This window comes from Kogia breviceps, chromosome 10 (genome assembly GCF_026419965.1).
Source record: "Kogia breviceps isolate mKogBre1 chromosome 10, mKogBre1 haplotype 1, whole genome shotgun sequence".
NCBI lineage: Eukaryota > Metazoa > Chordata > Mammalia > Artiodactyla > Physeteridae > Kogia > Kogia breviceps.
Genome location: NC_081319.1, coordinates 61430500 through 61454351, shown reverse-complemented (window position 1 = coordinate 61454351; position 23852 = coordinate 61430500). Strand labels below are relative to the sequence as shown.

Here is a 23852-nt window from a genome sequence, read left to right as displayed (position 1 = left end):
ACACTTTCATACCATCCTTGTAGTGTCTTGTCAAAACAGAGAAGAGCTGAAAGGGTTCTCAGTGCATTCTGAATCTGCTATTCTGTGGTCCCAGTGTTTAAACTTCTTGGTCTTCCCCAGTGTCTATCATTGTTTTCAGAAATAATAATCTCCTGGTCTACTCGTGAAGGAAATGAATACAACACACCTAAAATGACAAGGAGGGCTTCCCTGGTGGCGCAGTGGTTGAGAGTCTGCCTGCTGATGCAGGGCACACGGGTTCGTGCCCCGGTCCGGGAGGATCTCACATGCCTCAGAGCAGCTGGGCTCGTGAGCCATGGCCGCTGAGCCTGTGCGTCCAGAGCCTGTGCTCCACAACAGTGAGAGGCCCACGTACCAAAAACAAAATTTAAAAAATAAAAAATAAATAAAATGACAAGGAATGCGGGTTAGATGCTCTAGGGTCTTTTCGTGCTCTGCAACTTACTAATAAACCACTTATGTGCTACAAATTGTAGGTACTCATTTATAAAACTTAAGGGCGTAACTCTACATGAACTATAGATTTCTCCTACTCTAACATTTCATAATTTTCTAGGTTCTTTTCTTGAAATTTCTCTATATTATCATTAATGTAAATTTAAAAATAAAAATCTATCTTTCGGGCTTCCATGGTGGCGCAGTGGTTGAGAATCTGCCTGCTAATGCAGGGGACACAGGTTCGAGCCCTGGGCTGGGAGGTTCCCACATGCCGCGAGGCCCGTGAGCCATACTACTGAGCCTGCACATCTGGAGCCTGTGCTCTGCAACAAGAGAGGCCGCGATAGTGAGAGGCCCGCGCACTGCAATGAAGAGTGGCCCCCGCTTGCCACAACTAGAGATAGACCTTGAAACGAAGCCCAGAAACGAAGACCCAACACAGCAAAAATAAATAAATAAATAATTAAACTCCTACCCCCAACATCTTCTTTAAAAAAAAAAATCTAACGTTCTCTTTTGAAAATCAAAGCGTAATTCTCCTAGTCCTATAATAATGGGATAATTAGTTCTGAAACCTGTCAAGTTTCATGTTTCATATGAAAAGAAAATCATATAAATAATTTTTAAAAATTAAACATGGACTTTGTAGCACAAGGCAAGGTCCCCCCAAATTGTGTTCCCTTATTTACTAGAAATGTTCAGCTCTGCATTACAACTGAAATAAAATAAATATATTAATTTTGAGGTGCAAAAATTTCTTAAGAAAATCAATTTTTCTTTTCTGTTCATACAAACAAAAGTATGGAATGACATTAGATGTCAGGTTTATTAGGTAATATAATGTGGCTTCTTGATATGTTTTATTTTAGGAAAGGAGACTATCAACATCAAAACTTTTTTCAACTTTACTTTTATTCCAAATGAGGCCATATTTTCCTCTGATAAAAAGAAAGTTCAACTAGAACTGTCAATTTTCTCATCTGTAAAACAAGAGCACTGAATCAGCTGACTACATTCATTCAGAACTTAATTTCTTTATCTTATGATCACTAAGGTTCTCCCTGAATCTAATATCCTAAGGTTCTAAGGAAAGGAAATTATATTACTAATGATGTGTTTTGATTTTTATTTCTTAGAGTTCAAATGCCCACCATTCGCCTTGGTCTAAGCTTAAGGAACCATTCAAGGAGATACAATCCAGATGTGAGGAGAAAACAGAACCCTCACACAAGCTGTGCAGTGTTGCAATCAGGCTTCCACTTGAAAAACAATCTTCTCTATAGCTTTAAAGTGATAACTTTGTACCTGCAATGCTTCTTGTTTTAAACGGATTGTCTCTGGCTCTTCCTGAACACTTTCTGAGGAATCATCGACCTCTTCGATTTCTGAGGAGGAAGGACTCCCTACTGTCACAGTCACAGGAAATTCTGATGGACCTGAGTGTCACAAGAACAAGATAGGAAACCACAGAGTTGTTAAACTAAAGTGCAAAGAAGATTGTATAAAAGATAACACAAGCCAGATACCAAATATCCAAATATTAGAGGACATTTAACAAAAGTAATCTGAGGGTCTTCCCTGGTGGCGCAGTGGTTGCGAGTCCGCCTGCCGATGCAGGGGACACAGGTTCGTCCCCCGGTGCGAGAGGATCCCACGTGCCGCGGAGCGGCTGGGCCTGTGAGCCATGGCCGCTGGGCCTGCGCGTCCAGAGCCTGTGCTCCGCAGCGGGAGAGGCCGCAGCAGTGAGAGGCCCGCGTATGGCAATAAAAAAAAAAAGTAATCTGAGGTATCATTATTTATAAATGTCTCTCATTGCTCCTTAGTCTAAAACAGGCAATGACTAAGTAAAATTACAGTAACTTATTTTTGCTATGTTACTGTATAGACCCCTGTTGTACATGGTTAGGATTAGTAATGGGAATTGCCCATATTATTTTATTAAGTTTCTTTCACAGAAGCCAAGGAAAGAGCCAAGGTAAACATCTTTTTCTCAGATCAACTTTATATTGCAAATGAAAAATTTATTCTTCACTATCAGAGAAAAACAGTCTGGAGGAGAATGTAGTTTTTCGGGGGGGAATACATCAGTAAAGGGACTGATAAAGAATCAGGGGGGCTTCCCTGGTGGCGCAGTGGTTGAGAATCCGCCTGCCGATGCAGGGGACACGGGTTCGTGCCCTGGTCCGGGAAGATCCCACATGCCACGGAGCAACTAAGCCCATGAGCCATGGCCGCTAGTCCTGCGCGTCCGGAGCCTGTGTTCCGCAATGGGAGAGGCCACAACAGTGAGAGGCCCGCATACCGCAAAAAAAAAAAAAAAAAGAAGAATCAGAAGAATAATCAGAAAGTCAACATATCTAAGCTGTGAATAACAGACGTTAGAATTTTAAAAAATAAATCACATGCACATACACAACTAAAACTGACCCATCAAAAATTTCATTTTCTCATCACCCTTAAGCCAAAACTAAGGTAACAGGAATACAATTCTCCCATCAAGCTTCACTGCCACTGCAATGTTGTTCAATAGGACATTTCCAAACATTTAAAAACTGACCTGGCCACAACCCCATAAAAGTCTACAGAACATAAGGAAGTGTGCTGGGATGATGGAATGACGCAGAAGACAAGTCACTAGGACATCATTTTGACAACAAGCAGCAAACGTGCAGCATAGGAAATTCCCAACAGGAGAACAAGGCGCACACCCCTCTCTCTGGGCATGCAAGGGCAGGACTGACACCTAAGATGCGCTTCTCTCAATCTCAACAGTGGTGCCTTTCACAGAGCAGCTATGCAGTCTCCCAAGACCACTGGGAAGGAGAATCTGATACTGACAGTATTAGCTTGCCATGAGGCCATAAGCGATGGAATGTGCGTGGCCTTGGTGAGAGAGCAGAGGTTTGGGAGATGTTGCTTTATATTGGCTCTCAGATCAGGAATTTGTACATATAGCCCACAAACAACCTTTTCTGAAACCATATGAACATTCTTGAGTATGACAGCTCCATGTGAGGGGTCAGAAATGGCGGTCAAGTTCGTTTCAGTGGGTAACAGCCGATTTGCGGACTGAAGAACACGCTTCCTTGTTTACAGACATAAGCACAAGGCTGACAGTTGTGTGCCAAATCCACACAACTACACAGTTGCATCGGGAGAGCGACCAGACAAGCTTCACATTGATTTATTTCAGAGAGGGAAATGCTGCTTGTAAGGCTCTCTCAGTTTAAAAAGCAAAAAGAATGACCATCCACCTTTCCCAATTCAACCCCTACATATAACAAATATGATAGCTACATACCTGCAACTGACTGCATACATCACGAGCTTTGATGAATGGAAAGCTCCTAAAAATATATCAACAAAACGAAGTTAGATCTTGATGTAAATACAGAACCAGTTAAATCCAGCTAATACAACTATTTAGTATTATGTATAGTATCCATACAGAATTGTGTATAAAAATAAATAAGCTCAGAAGAAGGACCTGGAGGGCTCTGCAACAGAGAAAACTGAACAGAATTCACCCAACTGGCTTGGTGATATCTCTCTCAACTGCTGAGAGGCCCCTTCAGTTCCTATGTTCAGGATGGTTGAAATTTCAGTCTCACTTCTTTAAATGGTGATATTAATTGTTCTCTAATTTACCACTCTGTGTGGCGAGGACGGACCTGAGATTAAGTGTCTCAAGAAGAAGATAGGAAACCACAGAGTTGTTAAACTCAAGTGCAAAGACTGGGGATTCAACACTATAGTTTATGCAACAGCAATTCACATTACCTTTTGCCAAAAAGTAGTTGGTTGTCCAATAGGGATTATTAATATCAATTTAACATGAGCTACTGAACAGATACTTTACACACTAACTCCTTCAAGTACTATTTAAAATCAATTCTCTTTGTTTTCTTAAGCAATTTTGAACCTCCAATTTCATGAATACTACCAAGTAAGTCACTTGAAAATCATCTACAGCAATCTATTTCACTTAGCAAGCCTAAAGCTATAGTTCAACAATTTTATTTACTGTTCTGTGACAAAAATTACTATAAACAGCTATCCCCTGGATAAGTAATCAGCTAAAGCTAGTTTGAGTCACTAAATCTGATTTACTGAGTTAATAAGCCAGTTGATTTAGAACAGGTCTAATGCATATTTCTCATCCATTCTGCATTAAACTATTTCCCATGCCTAAAATGTCTGTTGTCCCATTCGTACATATCCATATTCCTACTTCTGTGCTGTAGGGCTTGGCTCAACTACACCTGCCTCTAGTGAAACTTTTCTCACCTGCACAACTGGTGATAATTTTAGTCTCCTCAAGACTCCCACGGGGTTACCTCTGTTGTGACACTTGAGAAACAACTTGAAACTCCCAATTACTTTTTGTTTTTCTTCCTGAGAGGGCTCATTAGGCAGAAGCCATGTGTGAGTTATCTTTTTTCCTCTATAGAAAGCACCAGAGACCGTCCACATAACAGAAGTTCCAAAATAGGAATTCTGAACGACTGAAAAAGACAGGGAATGCAAGCACGTTATCTGTTCCTTTTTGCATGTTCTGCAGTACGCCACGGCCGGAAACCAGACACACCATATGGTAGAGGTTCAGGAGCATAACATTCTTTACCAGAAGAGTGTTTCCTTCCATTACTTACAGGTTTCTTTGTGGCCAATCCTATGTTCGACAAAGCACAAAAAGAAGGAATCAAGATGCACCAAAGGTCTACAAAGCAACTGTCACACGTGTATACTTTGAAAGGAATCAAACAGGCACTTGACAATGATGCCAAGGCCATTAAAAAGAGGGTCGTTTTGTAAAAAGCTTTTACATAAGCCAGCATTTTTTAAAAATATAAGTTCTCTACAATAACATTTAAACTAAAACAAAAGTATTGAGATGTGCAGAAATGGAAAAATAAATTTTGAAAAAATCCCGAAGTATGATACATTTTATGTATCATGCAGAAACACTCAAGTTTACTGAATCTTAGAACACCTTTGGCATTTCTGAATCTCAAGGACAGAGAAACACAGGTACACCCATGACTTCTGCCAAACACAATCTTCAGAATTAGACCAAAAATTCAATTTAAGATGAATTTTTCTATGTAAAAACAATAAAAGTTATAAGACTGCAAGTTGCTGGGTGGTAGGTGAGTCAATGTTACCCTCCTATAAGCCTGTCAACCTTCACTGCTCCTTTTATTTCATATAGAAAACACACAAAAAAACAAATGAAACCCACTGAATAAAAACAGTGAAATGTGGAGACTTATCCTGTGTTTCAGTAGTAAAGAGGCAAGTATCTTTATATGAAATATTTGGTTGCAAAAACTAGACCTATGTGTTAATATTTTATTTAGAACAAGCCATATATTAAAATTCACATTTAAATATTTAATTTGAATTTACTGAAAACAAACATCATAGGTTAAAATGGTTACATATATTCTTCAAATCTACTATATTTCATGTTATTTTATTTATTTATTTTAATAGATCTTTATTGGAGTATAATTGCTTCACAGTTCTGTGTTAGTTTCTGTTACACAACAAAGCGAATCAGCCATATGCATACACATGTCACCATATCCCCTCCCTCTTGAGCCTCCTCCCACCCTCCCTATGCCACCGCTCTAGGTCATCACAAAGCACAGAGCTGATCTCCCTGTGTTATGCTGCTGCTTTCTACTATATTTTAGCAACATTAGGATGGAGTGTAAAATAGAGTGTATGCGGTAATATAGGACAAATATTTCATAGAGTGTAGCTTATTGATAATCACCACATGATCCTGTGTGATTTAACATGCCTCTTAAAAATATATAGGAGCTCAGTTCATTTTGTGCTATTTTATTGTGTTTTTTAACTTAATTACCCTCAAAAAAATGTCTGTATGCATGTGGTTTGTATGTGTATACCCTTCCTTTACTTTCAGAAGTAAATGAAAATTTACTTTCAGAAACTAATGAAAATACATTTATATTAAATTTTTTTTTAATTATACTTTTCATATTAGGAGATAAAAAATTTCTAATAAAAGTTCCCATCTTTTTTTAGGCATACATAATTACAATGTAAATGTGACACAACTCACAACATTATTTCAACCCTATACTCACCTGGGTCTTAGTATATACCCAGCTATTGATTTGGCTTACCTCTATGTCTCCAAATAACTGAGGCAAATACAAAAAATAGCCTAAGAAAATTACTCTTAAAATAGCTCAATGAGCTTGTATACTTCAGTTACATTTCCACTTTGTTTAATCATGCTAAATAAAAAAATTTTAATTGTTTTATTCTCATTCCATGATGCTGTATTATATACCACCAGGTACTAATATTACAGAATTCCTCATATGTTTTACATATGCATGTTTTATTTATATATATTTCCATTTCTAATATTATATTAAAAGTCAACTTAGCTATTTTAAGTATGCTTTACATATCATATAATTTTTTTTTTTTTTTTTTTTGCGGTACACGGGCTCACTGCTATGGCCTCTCCTGCTGCAGAGCACAGGCTCCGGACGTGCAGGCTCAGCGGCCATGGCTCACGGGCCCAGCCGCTCCATGGCATATGGGATCTTCTCGGACTGGGGCACAAACTCGTGTCCCCTGCATCGGCAGGCGGACTCTCAACCATTGCGCCAACAGGGAAGCCCCATATAATTTTTTTTTTTTTTTTTTTTTTTCCCGTACGCGGGCCTCTCACTGCTGTGGCCTCTCCCGTTGCGGAGCACAGGCTCCGGACGCGCAGGCTCAGCGGCCACGGCTCACGGGCCCAGCCGCTCCGCGGCATGTGAGATCCTCCCAGACCGGGGCACGAACCCATGTCCCCTGCATCGGCAGGCGGACTCTGAACCACTGCGCCACCAGGGAAGCCCTAAATTTTTAATAATAATATGTCATTAGTGTGAAACCACAAATCTTAACTTCTCTGTATGTACTATTTGATTATTAAAATACCACTGTCTTGAAATAACAATTGGCAGACAAATCATAAGCTTTTTTTGGCTTCATAAACACTCCTAACAAGTTCTATTTAATACACTATTATCCAAGGAAGTTGATTAATGGATAATCAACTTCTTAATGGAGAATCATACATCTTTAAGTAGAAAAAACAAAGCTGTATTTATGAAGATGTTTACAATAGTTTATTTTAGGTTATTTCCAATTTTTCACCAATTTAAAAAATTGACCAACTCAATGAAACCTTCTGAATACAATCTTTAAAAGTATAATTATGAATCATAAATTTTAAATTTAGTATGAAAAGATAAGAATGGCAAATTATATTGAAGCTATGTGGATTTATGTTTATAGACAACAGGAAGAGAAAATAAAAATGTAAACAAGGCTTGACAGGATAATGAGATTAGAGATGATCTTTTAAATTCTTCATTGTTATGCTAATACAATACCTTTATAAAACCTAAAAATTTTGAAACAACACATTTAAAAAATTTCACAAAACTGAAAATTTATCATTTTAACCATTTTAAAGTGGACAGTTCAGTGATATTAAGTCAACAAATTTTTAAAACTTTCAGAGGGCACCTGAATAAAAGATGTGTTGTCCATTGGTGATTTTAATATAACTGGTATAGAACTAAAGGCACCACAAACTTTTTCTTGGAAATTGGCAGATCATAAACATAAAAAATTTATTTTGCTTTATATTAAACCTTATTGTTTTACTGTTTCAAAATTCAAATTTACTCACAAGAAAGAGTCAGTTTCATATTAGATTTGGTTTCACAAATGCTGCTCAAAAAAAAAAAAAAAAAGACTATGTGTGACTAACGATAATATGTTCCAGAAAATAAAAAGTTAAGGTCTCTTAGAAACAATACAAACGTTATCAGTAGACATGAAGTATACCAAATTTATATATTCAGGAGAATGTGAAACTTATACCATTGATTGTTAAAGGGTTTTAAAAGTTTTTATCACATTTGGTAACAAAATATAGGCTTAGTTTAAAATCCTGGGTTAATTATCATTTGGAAATTTAAATATACATTACAGTAAACATTTACAAAATGTTTTTCTAAAATGTTCCATCTAGGTCAATAAACTTGTCTGTATAAGTCTTTTATAAAGATAATACATATTTCACGTTTTTTTTTAATCATTGAGAAAAACAAGGCATTACCGGATTCAAAAATTTAGGTAAGAATTTCTAAGAAAGAAGCAGGGAACAATGGGAAGATTGGAACTGGGAAGAAATTTTGTTTCTTATAACACAAAAGGTAATTCTTCATATAAAAAAATATCATTCCTCAAAAGAACCACTACTAAAATTATCATCAAAGTGCACCCCAAATTTCAATTGCAAAGTATTAGAAGTAATCATCAACCAGGAAATATTTTCAAAATAACGAACATTTATGAGATCCAAACAATAATGTTGGTTAATACTAACATCTCTTTAAATTCATTTATTATATCTACATCCTATAAATTCTCATAAGTATCAAAATAATTATAGGCCTCCTAATATGCCTGTGGTTAATACTGGCTGTTTTACTTTTAGCACACCAGAAAACATAAGGGGTATTAAGTTCTAGTAGCATTCAAAACAGGAAAGAGTTACCAATTCTAATAGTAGCTTTTCCTTTCCAACCACTTCCCAAAATTAGAGTTCTCTTTTTCTGTCTAGAAGCTTTGGGTGGTTCCTTCACGATGGAGAAGTTATGCACTGGTACTGAGAGAGAAATGATAAATATGCCATTTCAGTTACAGGTAATTTGTGAGGGTTTGATATTCATTGGAAATTAAGATACTTTAAGTTAATAAAAGGTTTTCAATCTGCATTTCTGGGAACCTAAATTAAAGCATCACAAAATATTTTCAAAAACAGAAAAGCCATTTCATTTGAATAAAAACTTAGTTTTAAGATGGCAGAAAGTACCTTGATAATTTTCTTTTAAGAAAGAAAGAAAAACAAGCCATTAAAGAGAAATTCTTCTGAGAGAACTAAAACACGATATACACCTCTGACCTGGCACTCCTTCCATTCTGGAGACCTTTTTTGATAACTGCTTTCGTCACAGAATAATCTAAAGTAAAATAAATTGAAATTAGAGTAATTATTTCCCAATGAGTGGCTATTCCCATTTAAAACCAAAAGCCAACTACTTATTCCTTTTCCCATAAAATTAAATATGAAATCTATATTATATAATTATACACTTATTTCCCCCTTTGTGTATTCTAATTTCTTCCTCAAAAACCTAAGATGCCATCTTGCAGACTGCCCCCAGTGGCTATTATTTTGGCAGCAGCAAAGGTCAACTTTAACTATTTTGCATCTAAAGTGGCTTTGGATACCTCTGGATAGAAAGTACAGTCTGAGCACTCTCCAGACACTTAGATACCTAAAGGGCATCTAAGATAGCAAACCAAAGTCCTGATATTCCCTCAAAAGCTGCTCCTCCCATCAGCCCCCTTCTTCTAAGTGATACCACCCAGTTGCACACATAATCATCAACAACCTGTCTCCTTGTTACTATTTCCTTCGTACCTCACATCTAATCTGTCTAAAGTCTTGTTAGCTACACCCTCAAAACACAAACTGAATTCAACCACTTTTCACTTGCTCCAAACTTCCAACCTAAGCTAAGCCATAAACATCTCTTATTTGGACCACTGTGATAGTCTCCTAACTGGTCTCCCTGTTTCTCTTCTTTATCCCCCCAAGTCCATTCTCGATACCAGGTCACCTTATTCAGATACTACTTGGATCATGCCTTTTTCCACTTCAAAATCCTCTACTCATTTAGAATAATCCACATCTTTACTCTGGCCTTCAAGACTTTACAAGATCAGACCCCTGGCTAGCACCTTGACCTCATGTCATACCACACTCTTCTTCACTCAGTACTCTAGCCATGTTGGCCTCCTTGCTTTTCCTTAAATACTCCACCCACCTACATGCCTGCATACTCATTGCCTCCTTGTCCTGGAATGTGCTTACCCCAGATCTTCCATGGCTTGCTCCTCTCTTCATTCAGGTCTCCATTCAAATGCCACTTCTCCAGTGAAGTTGTCCCCTAACAAACCTATACAATGGAGTCCTACCTGCCCCCCCCCACTCTCCTTACATTAAGATATTTTTGCACTTCCTACTATCTAAAATTATATTACTTATCTGTTTACTCATTTCTATCTGAACTGCTTCACTAGAAGGTAAGTTCCATGAGGGCAAGACTTTTGTCTGTCTGGTTCACTGCTTTATCCCTAGTGCCTGACCCGTATCTGGCACACAGAAGGTATTAAAAAAAAATTACTTGTGAAACTGACAAATGGATAAAGTAGTCCTTACAAGAATTCACAGGTTGCACAAGAAGGAAATAATGCTCTCGTAGAAGCAGGCTTAGTATCTAGGCTCACTTCTATTCAGAGTAGAGATAAGAACAATTTACAAGTATAACTCACTTTAATTAGTACATTATCTGCTAAAAAAATAAGGGAAGTGCAACATTAGAAAAGTACAGTTGATTCTTGAACAACATGGGTTTGAACCTCACGGGTCCATTTACACATGGATATTTTTCAATAAATATGTACTATCATCCTACAAGATTCAAGGTTCGTTGAATCCACAGATGCAGAACCACTGACTATAAACTCATACCCAGATTTTCAACAGCGTAGGGGTCGCCACCCCGAACCCCAAGTTGTTCAAGGGTGAACTGTATACAATGAGGAAAGTTAAACACATTAAGTTTTAAAAACTGTCAATACGTGAACAAATTCTTTTTGTTTTGCTATGTGTTAATCAATTAAAAAAAGAAAAGTGACCACATACCAACACGTGGAGTTTTTCTTATATCCAGAACGAGCAGACTTCTGTTGGTTTCAAGGGCCTTTAGTAAAGCCTTTGCTCCTTCACTGGTGAGGCCACACTGCTGCATGTCAAGTGCTTTCGATGAAAGACAAAAGGTCACTTGCTCACTCTATACAGATTTACCATATAGACAACTCTCATTTTTTCACGTGTGGAAGACTCCTGCACAAGACCAGCCATGGCACATTTGTAATTTGGGGTATGGAAAAAGACAGAAACATATACGCACACATATAATGCATAATGCAATTAAAAAACCTCTCCTTGGAATGCTCATTGCAGCTCTATTCACAATAGCCAGGACATGGAAGCAACCTAAGTATCCATCGACAGATGAATGGATAAAGTAGTTGTGGCCCATATATACAATGGAATATTACTCAGCCATAAACAGAAATGAAATGGAGTTATTTGTAGTCAGGTGGATGGACCTAGAGTCTGTCATACAGAGTGAAGTAAGTCAGAAAGAGAAAAAGAAATACCGTATGTTAACAGATATATATGGAATTTTTTTAAAATGGTTATGAAGAACCTAGGGGCAGGACAGGAATAAAAACGCAGGTGTAGAGAATGGACTTGAGGACATGGGGAGGGGGAAGAGTAAGCTGGGACGAAGTGAGAGACTGGCATGGACATATATACACTCCCAAATGTAAAACAGATAGCTAGTGGGAAGCAGCCGCACAGCACAGGGAGATCAGCTCAGTGCTTTGTGACCACCTAGAGGGGTGGGATAGGGAGGCTGGGAGGGAAATGCAACAAGGAGGAGATATGGGGATATATGTAAATGTATAGCTGATTCACTATGTTACAAAGCAAACTAACACACCATTGTAAAGCAATTACACTCCAATAAAGAACAAAACAGAACAAAACCAAAAAACCCTCTTTTTGGATGTGCAATGATAACCCTGCCTTTAGTACCAATAAATCATCCAACATATTTTACAATTACAGAACTGAAGAATAAGTGTATATAACCTGTGAGCAAAAAAACATCACAAAATAAATCTCAGTTCATAATTAGCACGGGGGCAGTGGCATGTAAACCTCACAAGCAAAAACTGGTGGAGCTGAGAAATGCACTGCATTATTTTGATCATGATCTTGAGCTTCAAATCACACTTGAAACTAGTTAAAAGGGGAAAACAAAAGAGAAGAAATGTAATAACTGTTAGTTTTAGAGCAAAAAAGACAAGTCTAAGACGATACAAAGAAGAACAAATTCAAAGAATGTGTGAATACACAATACATACTAAAAACCTATCATGAAAGTATGATGGTCAGGAACTCTCTCAGCAAAAGGTCAGACAAAAACTAGAAAAAATGATCATGAATTATAGTAGTTCTGGGGCTGAACAACCTACTCATTTAAACAAAAGGGATCATCACAAAAGCACAGGTATTAAAAACATATTACATGAAAGGCAACTATCATGAGTCACTTTTTTAAGTGTTGTGTGGCGCATCACATTAGAATCACGAGTCTTTCAGCACCCCATGACATACAGAAATAGCAAGTCACACATATGGATGTGGCAGGATAGGATACAACCGTTACAAACTCTCGCTACAGAAGAATGGACACAGGGTATAGTTAACTAGCCAAATAATACAAACAGCCAGTAAACCGCTAGTAAATCAAATGAATACAGAATAAAATGTGGTTATTCTCCTATCACATTAAGCCAAGCCTTTAAAATGTGTATACCCTTTTAATCCAACAACTCCCTTTCTAAGAATTTAACCAAAAGAAATAGAGTTATAGGTAAGGATACATATCAGAGTACTATTTGGAACTGAAAAACTGGACATAGCTTATATACAAGAATGGATAAGCTATGTGTACTGTGGCATATTCACATAATGGAACACTGAACAGTCACAAAAAATGCAGTAGATGCAAATTTACTGACTTGCTTAGATGCTCATACTAAATTAACTGAAAAAAGTTATAAAATTTGGAGTACTCCCACTTGCATGAAAAAGGGAGAGATACTCATTTTTGTAGTTTTACAGTTTTTAAAAGTGCTACAAGCCAGTGTTTCTGTGAGGCAGGCTTCACATCCACTGTTGGGGTAGACTACAAATTGGCATAGCCTTTCTGGATAGTAATTTGGCAATGTGTATCAAAAGTCTTAAAAATATGTCACACTTAGTCATTCTACTTCTAGTACCTTATTCTACAGAAGTAAACCCAACAGACACAGAGATGTATATACAATGTATTCACATTGTTTCTGACACAGAAAAGCAAACTGTATAAATCTAATTGCAAAGATTTGATTAAACTATGGGACATCAATACAATGGAATACTACATGATACATCATTAAGTGAAAAAAGCAGGAATATGAAATAGCAAGTATACTACAATTCTATTTTTGTAATCCCTAAGTGTACAAATATATTTATAGAAAAAAAAAGACTGAAAGTGTCTGCGCCAAAATGAACAGTGATTACGTCTGAGTATTAAGATTATAGGTAATTGTTCTCTTGTTACTCTGTGTTTTCTATAAAGAATATATGCAACTCTTAGAGAAAGTTGAAAAGCAAAATAAAAGCTATCAGAAAAATGAGGCATTAAAAAAATCCTATCACAACAGTATCATGCCAAAAGCTAAGCATATATCATATTAAAAATTCGATATTTTCAATTTTAGAATTTACCTCTAAGCCATAAATCCTAAGAGATTCTGCGAAAGCACTTGCACCCAGGTCACCAATGAGCGTGCTGCAGTTCAGAGTGAGGTGCCTCAAACCAGTCATACAGTCAAGATCAGGTCTCCTAGAACGAAGACTCTCAGCCCAGGTTTCTTCATGCCTTCTGGTAGTCTGATACTTCAAAGATTTAATGGGATGAAATTAAGATGCTTGAATAAGGAAACAGGGTGTGCCTACTGAGTATGGCTTATTATGTCAGAGATTTACACACACACGTATCAAGCATATATGCCAGGAGAATCAACCTGAGAAATTAAACAGTCAGTTCTGGTTTACCAGTCCAGTGACCCAGATACTAGTCGGTCAGTGATTAGATTCCAGCCACTGGATGACCTGCTTTTGAACAGTTATTTAAAGTTGGACAACTCAATTACAGTCTATGAATTATTTTCCTTATCTTCTAAGTCAGGGAATAGGTTCTAAATTCTATCATTGCTGAGGCTCTAAATTTCATCATTCTGTCCTCCAATGGTCTCCAAATACCTGACTGGGCAACCCATAAGAAAACTTTTTAATATGCATCTTATTTTTTAACAAATTATATACATGAAGTTCTATACATATAATGTATGTACATTATAAACTACACAGATAATTTTTAAATGATAGATACAAAGCTAAATAGGTTCTAATCTTTTCTTTTCCTAACTCCTAAGGCATTATTTTATTTATTTTTTTTTTTTTTTTTTTTTTTTTTTGTGGTACGCGGGCCTCTCACTGTTGTGGCCTCTCCCGTTGCGGAGCACAGGCTCCGGACGCGCAGGCTCAGCGGCCATGGCTCACGGGCCCAGCCGCTCCGCGGCATGTGGGATCTTCCCGGACCGGGGCACGAACCCGCGTCCCCTGCATCGGCAGGCGGATTCTCAACCACTGCGCCACCAGGGAAGCCCTATTTTATTTATTTTTAAAAAATATTTATTTGTTTGTTTGTTTGGCTGTGCCGGGTCTTTAGTTGCAGCATGCCGGATGTTTTAGTTGTAGCATGTGGGGTCCTAGTTACGGCAGGCACGCGGGATCTAGTTCCTTGAGCAGGAATCGAACCCGGGCCCCCTGCATTGGGAGTGCAGAGTCTTAACTGCTGGACCTCCAGGGAAGTCTCAGGCATTATTTTTAAAACTATATTTACAAAATGGATCTCACATGCTACCTAGCATATGCACACAAACTTTATAGAGGCCTGGACTATGCAGAGCCAGTTTGATGTGCCTTGGGAAAATAATGGTTTGACATTTAACCACAAGTATTGTCTTAAAGATATTCAATTCTTTGTATTCATAAAATAAATTTTGGTAACGGGGAACACTGACTTTAAATGGAAAAAGTCTTATTACATTCTTGAAAAAATAAAAGACTCAAAGTGCCTTTGACACTCTAAAAGGAAAATTGTTAGTGTCATTTTCCTATTAACTATAGCTTATAAAAGCTCCAAGCAGAAAAAACAGCGATCATTTACACAGTGCTTAGTATGTGCCAGGCACTATTTATACAAATGAGTTCATTTAAACCTCATAATGAGGCATAGATGTTAAGTGATTTGCCCATGGTCAAATACTATGAAAAGGGAGAAAGGGAATTTGAACCTAGGCCATTTGGCTTCGGCACCCAAGTTCTTGAGTGTTTTCTACCCCAGGGGTAATGGACTTGCCCTGTATAGGCTCAAAGAATTTTTCAATTTTTCAAATCTAAATTTAAACATTTCCAGCTTTCTGGGCTTTCCATTTTTTGGTGCAGCTACTCAATCCCACTGGCGTAGGCTGTAAGTAGCCATAGCTACCATGTAAACAATGGATGCGACTATGTTCCAGAAAAACTTTCTTTACAAAACCAGGCAACGGGCTGGATCTGGCCCACCAGCCATAGTTTACCTATCCCTGATCTGCACCATCAAACTATTAAAAAGGCTTCATGTCAAATTATTAAATAATTTTAGGCCTAAATACACTCATTATAACCACTGTAAAGTTGTTACGGCATTATTTTAAAAACTGTCTTTACAAACAGCTGATGTAGTGACTTTTATTACTTTATAAACTACAGCAGCTAATAAACACTTGATTCATTTAAGTCTTAAAGACTATAATGGCATACTTTCTTCACAGTATCACAAAGTTTTCAGTAACTAAAAATACATAAAAGTATTATTATGTATTACATATTAAATCTCTTATTTCTAAAATTAAGTGGACTATCTTTACTAAATGGTAGAATCCCAAACTGAAAACTGGTCATATTCTTTCAACAAAAGGAAAGCTGCAGTCACATGTATCAAAAGACAAAAATTGGGCTTCCCCGGTGGCGCAGTGGTTGGGGGTCAGCCTGGCGATGCAGGGGATGCGGGTTCGTGCCCCGGCCTGGGAGGGTCGCGCGTGCCGCGGAGCCGCTGGGCCTGTGAGCCATGGCCGCTGGACCTACGCGTCCGGAGCCTGTGCTCCACGAAGGGAGAGGCCACAACAGTGAGAGGCCCACGTACCACAAAAAAAAAGACAAAAATTAACTGCCATCTGTATCAATATATTAATGTGCTTCAATCACATATGTTTTCTTGAAAGTTTAAACACAAAATCACCTTTAAGATCTTGGCCATGTGATCTCCTCCCTGCCATTTCAGAATACAGCCCGTGAAGTCTACTATCTAAAGAGTGATAGAGTTCTTTACACCTTGACAAATAACTAAAAGGAAAGAAAAACACACACACACAATAATATGAAGAGCCTATACATGTCAATCTTGACTTATTTGCTTTTCTTGAGTCAATTGGAGGTTTATAGCCACATTCTTAAAATCATTAGCTACACTCTTCCCAAACAGGTAATTGACAAACCAATGCATTCTAAAACTTGTCAGTAACAAAGTGTTATTCCATTTTACAGCAACAGTTCAATTCTTTTTAGATACTAAAACTGAATATACTTAATACTGCAAACTTTATTCCCAACCATTCAGCAAAGTGCTACATACCTTTTGAGACAGAAGAAAAAAAAAGAAAAACCTAAAAAGCATAAGACTTTTCATTTCCAATGATACATCCCAATCTTGATGAGCAATCAGCAATATAAATGTCAACTATAAACCCAGTATTTTATTAGGTGCTATGCAGTACACTAGAGCCATATAAGAGAGAGGACCTCAAACCCTCTGTTCCCTCAAATTGAAAGGCAGGCTTCGTGACCCCTCCAGACCACTACTGGACACAGGGAACACACACTAATGTTTCAGGACCCTAACCAACAGTCACCTGCTTTGTGATTACTTCCATGACACACCCCCACTAACACCACTGACTTTGCTGCTCCTACAGGACGTTACATATATTTCCTTTTTTAACACATACCACAGTGCATTATAATTATGATTACAGATAGATGTTCTAAAAATTTTAAGATAATGATGACTTTTTTGCTCTTTACGTCTTGCTATTTCCCTTCCCATAATATTTCTTGAAGAGAAACCATAAAAATATAGACAAACCCAAAAAACAGATAATATACAAAATGTTTGGTTTGTGGCTTAACACAAAGTTAAGTAAAATTAGTTCTGACAGTATCAGGCATGACAAACTTTCATGGTAAAAATGAGAATGGACCAAGGTTTGAGCAGGTACAGGAGACAATCCAGGCATGAACGACACCAAGAAAAGGTAGACAGGAAGTAACATGGTGTGAAGGAAATCACGAAACCAGTCTGATGGGAAGAGACTTAAATAAGACTGAAACTCACTTTCTAAACCTCCATCTCCAGTTGGACAATTGGCAGGACACAGGTGCACCAAAGTGGCCGATTAATTCAATCCCTTTAATGTGGAGGAAAAGTTTAAAATTTTACCGGTTTAGTTTGCCCCAAAAGCAACTATCAAATGTTGGCAGGACACAATGAAGGCTTACCTTTGTTAACGTAGTAAAGTCTCTCTCTCTCACAACTAGCCCATTTAGCTCCAGGTTCCTTAGTGCACTCGACGCACTCACACAGCATTTAAGAGCTTTACACAACTGGAAGGTCACATCTTTATTTCTTATTGCAGGAACACAACTTCTGGAAACTTTATTTCTGTCAGAACCTAAAGCAAAATTATTGTAAAATGAGTGTTTAAACCATACATTTTATCATAATTAAAAAGCATTTTAAAACAAAGGCATCTGCTCTGTGCTAAGGATTAGAAACGACTCCTGGCCTTAAAGCCTTCATTAAGGAGGGACATGTGTAAACTCAAAATTTCAATCACATGAGATAAAAAAAAAACATAACCTTTATGCACAGACTTTCCTTTGGAGGCAGAATGTTATGTCGAAGTGATGGCTTCATGATAACCTGGAAGTACAATCGAGAAAGATGAGGCTATGCAGAGTTGGAGGAGGAGGAGGTGCATTAACTGCACAGGGAGCACCTGTGCAAAGACACTCAAGCCTGACACCTGCTGGGCACAGTAAATACTGCAGGTGGCAATGACTAAAGGCCAGGGGTCCAAGGTGAGAAGAGACAGAAATGAAAATAAAGAGGCTGGCCAAATCAAGCCTGGGAGAGAGCATGGCTTGTATCACACAGATGATGAGGCCCGGGGCTACGACTGGCTGAGTAAGGGTGCCTCCGCTGATTAGAAAAAGGCGCCCCACTGCTGAAGGACCAATTAGATAAAGGGAGTGATCCCAAAAAGCTCCCCTTCCTCAGGGCCAATCAGGGCCAAAGAGCCCCATGAGGCTTGGCCGAGCACAGTGCAGACTACACGCCTCTGTGCAGAGCACGAGCTGGGCGGCTAGTATGCACTAACTCTGTGTGGGCAAGCCATTAGCAGCATTATTTTAGGCGTATCTTTTTATGTTACAAGATCATTCGACCCGAGTAGGGAGAGGAACTTAGAGGAACTGAGCCCAGCGGCCGCGAAATCACCCAGGAGCTTCTGCCATAGTCCGGGCAAAATGTAATGTGGATGAAGAAGCACATTTAGGAGGAGGCCAAAATCTACAAGCTGGACCCACTGGATTGAAGACATAAAGAAAGTTCAGTGAAGGAACTCTGAAGAGAATGGGGTCTGCAATAAATTTTTCTTAAATTCAGTGTAAAGTATTAGACAAAATTAAGTACAGTGGCCTTTAACGTCCCTTCCAGCTATAATTTCTTTTGATTTCTACATTATTATGCTGGTTAAGTAAAGTCCCTTCAGAGGTACAGAACAGTTCCTACACCTGAATGGCATGCCAAGAATAATCTGACTTCTCCTCACCAGGGGATGAGTTGAACTGTCCTTGCAGAAGAGATAACAGATGGTGTGAACCCCAGATCCTAGAAAAGGGGCCAGGCACACGATAAGTATTCAGCTTTTTGAAAACAAATGAACAATGATTTCCTTTCCTAGATCTTCACACCCTTCCTCTGCTGGCTACTTTCTCTCAGCTTATAAACATCCTCAAACATTCCCACTTAAAAAATTCTCAGATCTGTGATTCTGTGTATCGTCTTGTGGGTAATCTAAGTATCTCCCAGGCCTTCAAACACCTGTCCTCCCAAAAAGCCCAGATCTGTACCTTAGGCCCAGACCCATCTATCAGGCCCCTCTAGAGCACTGAAGATCAAGTGAGATCCTCTCCGCACCCCAATCCCTTCTTACTGTGCTCTGTATCTCACAAAAAGATGCAGCTGTAAACTGTCACCCACGCTTGCTGCCCTCCCTTTTCTCACTGGTCATCAGGCCTCACCCATTCTGTCTTGGATCTCCAAAATCCAGTACAACCTTTTATAACTTAAGTGGGACCCTTAGATTACAATTCATCCTGCACCCAATCAACTGCCTTCCACATGGAGGTCCAACTGAGCCTCTAAACCAGAAGTCCATCTCACTGTTCTCTAGTGTTTCCCACAGCCTTTAGCATAAACATCCAAACTTCTGACAGGACAAACAAGGCCCCTTTCTGTTGGGCCCCACTAGGTTTCCAGTATCAACTCTCATTTCTTTCCCAAACCTGGAGTTCCACTCGTGTACCTCAGTTTTGCCATATTTTCTTATATTTCTCAAACTTTGACACACACTTCTCCCTCCTGCTACCCCAGGAGCTTCTACATATCCTTAGAAAGGATGGAACCTCCTCCAGTAGGCCTACCCTGAACTTTCCCTTCCAAGATTCTGTACTCTGCAAAGGGGAAAGGTCGGGGATGGGGATAAATTAGGAGTTTGGGATTAACATATAGACAGGACTATATATAAAATACGTAATCAACAAGGACCTACTGCATAGCACAGGGAACTCTACTCCATATCCTATAACAACCTGTATGGGAAAATAATCTGAAAAAGAATGGATATATGTAAAACTGAATCACTTTGCAGTACACATAAAACTAACACAATATTGTAAATCAACTATCCTCCAATATAAAATAAAAATTAAATTAAAAAAAAAAGATTCTGTGCTCTGTAGCAACAGAACTCACTTCTTCCAGAGCACTGACTTCTGTGCTTGTGTTTACCTGCTGCCCAGTAGAAAGGAAGATTACCTAGGGCAGAAGCATCGTCTCCAGCAGTGCTTGGTTCTGACAACTCATTCAAGTGCCAGGATAGTTTACACACATAACATGCTTAATTAATTCTAAGAATCCACAGAAAGAGTGGCTTTTCATGTCATTTTACAAGTGTGGGGATTGCAGTTCAAAAGAAACCTGCCCAGGCCACAGAGAATATATGCCCTGGAATTCAAACCCTAAGCTGACTTCACACCGATGCTCTTTCCACTACATGATATGACTATTGAAAACAGATTGTTGTTTTCCTGAGCCCTGTTTTAATGGAAAGGAAATGAAGTGGGGATATATCCATTTCCTAATCGCTTTGGTGTGTACCAGGCAAAGTCATTCAATAGACCAGGTAACATCTGTACAACAATCAACGATGCTCCGAACTGTGCTAAGTGTTCTACATTGCAGAGCCTACAAGCATGAACACAGTGCATCCTTGTAACTGCCACAGAGACTGGGTCGTGTTAAGCCCATGCTACAGATGAGAACACTGAGACCTAGAAGCCTTAAGGCACTCGGCCGGGGTCACCGAGCTGGCAGGAGTCCTAGGCCGCACGCTCCTTCTGGTGCATGCACACCCAGGCACTGGGCACCGGTTCGAGTGCCCACTCTCCACTTTGCACCATCTAAAACCCCGCTTCGAGGGCTTCCCTGGTGGCGCAGTGGTTGAGAATCCGCCTGCCGATGCAGGGGACACGGGTTCGTGCCCTGGTCCGGGAAGATCCCACATGCCGCGGAGCGACTGGGCCCGTGAGCCATGGCCGCTGAGCCTGCGCGTCCGGAGCCTGTGCTCCGCAACGGGAGAGGCCACAGCAGTGAGAGGCCCGCATACCAAAAAAAAATAAATAAATAAAAAAATAAAAAAATAAAAAAATAAAAAAAAATAAAAAATAAAACCCCGCTTCGCAGCACCCACACGAGGGCCCCTGGAAGCGGGAAGTACAAACCTGTCTCGCCAAGCCGTGGCTGGAAGAAGCTCTGGATACAGATCAGGGGCAGAGGGTGCTCAGGAGCGGCGGCCAGTCCACCACGCGGAGGCGGTCGGCGTTAGGTCCAGGAGGCCCTCCCGCAGGGAAGCAGGCACAGCGGGCAGAGGCTCCGAGTCCTGCAGCGCACACAGGTCCTCACAGCGGGAGAAGAGGTCGGCCGCGCTGTCCGGGCGCAGCTTCACCGAGTGATCATGGCCCAAGCGCGGACTCGGGGACGCTGGCTGCGGACACGATGCCCACACCTGCCTGGGGGCCCCGGCTCGCCTCCCGGCCCCTCGGGCGCCCACTGCCCGGCAGCTGCGGCCCCGCAGCCTGCGCAGGACCGGCATCGCAGCCAGAAGGCATAGGGTCACAGGCCACAGCTAGGCCGGCCCCTCCATACCGCGCTCCCGCACCGCCGCAACGCCGGCTCTTGGCGCCAGACTCAAGTCCTCCGCGCCGCTGGAATGCGGTTTAAGTTTGAGGGCGGGCCCGTGGGGGCGGGGCTCGAGGACGTCTGCCCTCTCGCCGTGCGTCCGCACGCAGCCCCGCCTCCATTGGGGACGCGGCCTGAGGAGCAGGGGTGGAAGCTTCGAGTCAAGGGCCAGCACGAGAGGTAGAAGGTGAGGAGAATTTGAGGTTTCCAAAAAGCGTTTGCTGACTCATCCACACAAAAGTGAGACCTGGTTGTATCAACGCATTTTAAACGTAGTTAAACTCCTGACAAATGTCTGTGCTCGCCCCGCCCAGGAGAGAGCGTGCCTTCCGTGAGGGACTCATGAAAGGCTGAGTGAACGTCTGCCTGTGGTCCCTTACCTGGTGCACGGGTGTGTGAATTTCTGCGGAGAGCTCTCAATTTATGTAGTTTCTGCTGACTTGACAGGGTGGTTGGCAAATGGTGATGTGCTCCATGCATTCATTAGTGGTTACTAATAATTAGTGGTTACTAATAATCACTTTCTTTTGTACTGACACCTCCACACAGAATTTACTACTGAATATCCACTTTACAGAAGAGAAACTGAGGCGTAGGAAGTGAAGTGACTGAGTAAGAGGAAGGACTCAGACAATTGGTGTTAATAAATTATAACCCTGCAAGGAGGCCGTTAGCCTGTGGTGGCTCTAGTGATGTGGCGGCCTAGGTAAACCAACCAAATTCTAAGCCTGTCAACGCCTCAGGGTGACGAACACCGCTGAGGACAACCAGTCACAAACCACCAACTAGGCTTTAAAGCTAAAGCTAAAGTCTTTAAAGCTAAAGCTTTAAAGCTAAAGACTTTAAAGCTAAAGTCAGTCATTTCCTTGCTTTGCTTCTGCCCTTTTAAAATAAAAATCTCTGCAGCTCCTGTGGCTGGAGTGCTCCTCACCACTTCCGCTTTGGTGGTGCCTGAATTGAATCTATTTTTGCGCACGTAAAGTGTTAAAATTTTAAATATGCCTCAGTTTGTCTTTTAACATTGGCCGTAGAAGTTGGATTTGTGTCCAGTTTCTACAACAGTGGTCGTCCTCTGGTCAGGCCTTAGGCGTTACGCGTACAACGTTTTTCTTCTACCACCACATTCTGGATACCTATACCCACTACCAGCTCTTGCGCATCAGATCCCCTAGATGTGGTCAGCAATGGCTTTTCATGAAGCGTGGTCACATTATAACATCGCAGACACTCCTCCGTCCTCCAGCCAGCATATGAACCACTACCATTCCTGTTGAAGAGCCTGGTGTGGCCACTTTCCCAAACACAGCCACTCCCCAGCTGACCCTGGGTAACTACTTTTCTGAACTTGGTCTCCATCGCTGTCATGGATGTCTTTCTATTTAGTCTACATTTTTAAGTATTCTTAAACCACATATAGTATTCTACTATGTTTTCTCGTTACTTCATTTGGTGTTATGTTTGCTAGGTTCATCCATGCTGACATGTAAAGATCTGTCTAGTTCATGTACTTTCCTCACTATGTAGGATTCCCATGTAGGGAAATACAATAATTTATATGTGCATTCTCCTGTTGATGGACATTTAAATTGTTTCCAATTTTCAGTATGATTTCTTTTTAAAAAAATTTTTATATACTTTTTAAAGGTTACTTTACATTTACAGTTATTACGAAATATTGGCTATATTCCCTGTGTTGTACAATACATCCTTGAGCCTATCCTACACCCAGTAGTTTATATCTCTCACTTCCCCACCCCTGTATTGCCCCCTCCTCCCCCTCTGCACTGGCAACCATTAGTTTGTTCTCTATATCTGTGACTCTTTTTGTTATATTTGGTAGATTGTTGTATTTTTTAGATTCCATATATAGGTGCTATCCTACAGTGTTTGTTTTTGTTTGAT

General features: G+C 39.9%; 2 pseudogenes; one reads left to right on the top strand and one right to left on the bottom strand.

Annotated features, from left to right (window-relative positions):
• LOC136791925 (UDP-N-acetylglucosamine--peptide N-acetylglucosaminyltransferase 110 kDa subunit pseudogene) overlaps positions 1-23852 on the top strand; it is a 70889-nt pseudogene that overhangs the window by 36547 nt on the left and 10490 nt on the right.
• LOC131764160 (centrosomal protein of 78 kDa-like) lies at positions 1707-21864 on the bottom strand (annotated as a pseudogene).